This window comes from Cupressus sempervirens, chromosome 7 (assembly GCF_028749045.1).
Source record: "Cupressus sempervirens isolate cs-2001-9-10 chromosome 7, ASM2874904v1, whole genome shotgun sequence".
Taxonomy (NCBI): domain Eukaryota; kingdom Viridiplantae; phylum Streptophyta; class Pinopsida; order Cupressales; family Cupressaceae; genus Cupressus; species Cupressus sempervirens.
In genome coordinates, this window is record NC_143124.1 from 852,725,570 (window position 1) to 852,728,743 (window position 3,174).

Sequence of the window (3,174 nt, forward strand, 5' to 3'; positions counted from 1 at the left end):
TCTAGTATACAATTCAAGAAAATGGTTCACTAAACTTAGAAAACTAATATAGATTCAACTACTGTCCATTATTCTACTCAAAGAAATGTACAATATGGTGTTTGTAATAAGAAAATTTTGAAGGATGATTCTTTCATTTATCTCTTTCTCAAATCCACATAATTCTTGAAGGATGATTCTTCTCCAAATCTGGCATCAAACCAATCTTGTTGGAGTTGATCTTGCATCTTGAGGAATGTATGTTATTATTCCCCACATTACATTCTAAAATTTTTGGAAAATTTTGACACCATTAGTGATGTGTGAGAGCACTCTGTGTCAAGGATAACTATAGTGGCTAATATTTGCTAGTTGGCTAATCTCACTCATCAAGGTTCCCAAATTTGGCTCTTTTTTTTTGCACTTTTGGGGTGTCCATGTTTCCTACAATTTACCGAAATTGGGTCTCATGCTTAGGCCAATCACCAATAATAAAATAAAAGTAGATGTATTTTAGTGATGACTTCACCAATGGAATCTAATTTTTCTACATAGTAAATTAAATATTTTTTCCTACAATTTTCAAGGCTTGTCTTAAATGATGGTTATATTCACCAATATTTGGTAAAAAATTAAGTTACACTATAGATTAAGTATGCAGATTTGACACGTGTCTCCATTATAAAGACTTTTCATGGACATTTTTATCCTTTCTAACATTGCCATGAAATAGATTTGATTAGGATCACATGTCTTTACTTTGGGGGATTTCTTTATACCTTCGTATCATTTTTAAAGATTGGCTTTGAATAGGATTTAGGATCATTCAATGGTTAAAAATAATAGGGGTGCTTCCCCCAAACCACCATTCAATATTTTGGAGGGAAATTGTAATGATAAAAGTGGGCTAAATTTAACCTTAAAGTTTGATAATTAATTAGGCTCCATATAATAATAATAAAATTATTGTTTTTATGTATGTGTACTTTTTTCAACAATTTTCATCAACAATGAAAGATTCGCCAGGATTTTATAGAATTTTTATATGATTGAAAAATAATCGCCAATAAAATTAAAAAATTTCCTACTTAAAAATAAAAATTCGCCAACATAAATTAATTTTTTTCCCTTTAATTAATGTTTGATTTGCCAAAATTTTATACTTTTTTCTAAGGGGCTTTTCTTAAAGTTATCTCTACTCTATGTGAAACCTCTCATTGAGAGGTTGTCATTATGCCCTGTGTCCTCCATTTGTCCTTTCTTTTGCTGGAAGATTCGAAGGGTCTTGCCAAATTTTTTTTCCCCCTTCACTAAAGTCTTTCCAAGTTGTTATTTTTCATTTACCAAAGTTTCACTTAGTTGTCATTGTCCTCTTGTTAGCTCATATAGGAGTATCATCATCTCAATGCTTAATTCACTCATCCCACCTATTGAGTAGGATCTTGTTGACATCCAATATTAACCACAAGCTAGAAATATAACTAGGCTCTGATACCACTATAATGTTCCTTGCCAAGTGTATATACTCTAACCCTAATTTTTGGTCAAGATTGCATCTCCAAATGTGAGAATATATGTGTTGTACAACAACTTCAGCAAGGGTGGTAATAAAATAAGGGGTTTGATGGAGGAAGATCAATTTTTTTTGTATGGATGTATGTCATAGGTGATGTGTAATGAGGTTTGGTCACTTAGTTAGTATATCATACAAATTGAGAAAATGTATCGAGAGACCATGCCTATAGAATATGAGATCTCAGGTCTCGTATGAGTCAAATAAATGAGACTCCCAACAAGTTGGCAATACAAGGTACCATCAACAAGTGGAGAAGAACACTGAGCCTCAAGTTTGACTCCAGAAAGGAAGGGAGTTAGAGCAAGCTTACAGTCAGCCATATGAAACCTCGAGACTAAATCTAGAACATACATGGACTGTGTGATGGTGATCTTGAAAGGAGACTGAAAGATCTCAATCCCAAGAAAGTAATGCAATAAGCCCAAGTCAGTCATCAAGAAATTGTCTTGAAGGGAAACTTTGATAGCCTTAATGGTAGGTGAAGGACTTCCTATGATCAGCAAGTCATCAACATACAAAACCAAAAATAGGAGTGAATCACCCTATTGTAGAATGTACACATTAGGATCAGAATGACATTGAGTGAACCCAATTTATAGAAGAAAGGAGCCCATCTTGGCATATCAAGCCTGAGGAGCCTGTTTGAGGCCATAGAGGGACTTTTGAAGATGACACACAAGTGAAGAATCCTAAAGGAAACCCTATGGCTGCTCCATGTAGATCTCCTCATGAAAGTCACCATGAAGAAAAGTACTCTTCACATCCATCTAATGTACTTCCCAATGATTAGCTGCAATAATGATAAGAACAAGTTGAATGGAATTCATTTGGGCAACTGGCGCAAAACTCTTAGAGTAGTCAATCCCAGGAACCTGGGAGAATCCTTTAGTGACCAAGTGAGCCTTGTGTTTGTCAACTAACCCATCTATTGCAAAAAAAAATTGATAGATCCACTTACAGCAAACAAGTTTTCTTCCCTTAGGAAGAAGAACAAGATCCCAAGTGTGGTTCCTTGTCAAGGAACTGTGTTCTTCCTATATAGTTGTATCCCACTCAAAAATACTAGAAGCCTCGTGAAAGGACTATGGATCTAAGGCAGTAGCAATGAAGACATGTGGAGCATCCTGGAATTATGAACGAGTCTTCCTGGTGTCTAATGGATCCCCAACCCAATCACCTATAGACTACAAGGTCTGTCTATCCCAAAGTGGCTAAGAAGATGGAGAATCTAGAGGAAAATCATCAACCTGTGAATGATGACTAGGAGAGGAAGGAGGTGAGTCGTCTGAATCACTCTCTGCATTGAAATTCAAGGTAGAAGACAACTCAAGTGAATCTGACTCATCAGAAGATTTGTCATGTATTCCAAGTGACTCCAATGTCAAAGTAGAAGGAGTTGGAGAAGTGATAGAAAGGGAGCTTGAAGGTCCCTCCTCAAACTAAACACTCCTCTCAATGAACAACTCATGTGTAGTAGAGTGGAGCAACCAATAACCCTTCGCACCATTAGGATAACCTACAAATATGCAAGGTCTATTCTGTGGATCCAAGGCCTTGCATTTCTTTGCAGGAATAAAGGCCCATGTAGGAGAGCCAAAAACATGAAAGTGCTTAACTAA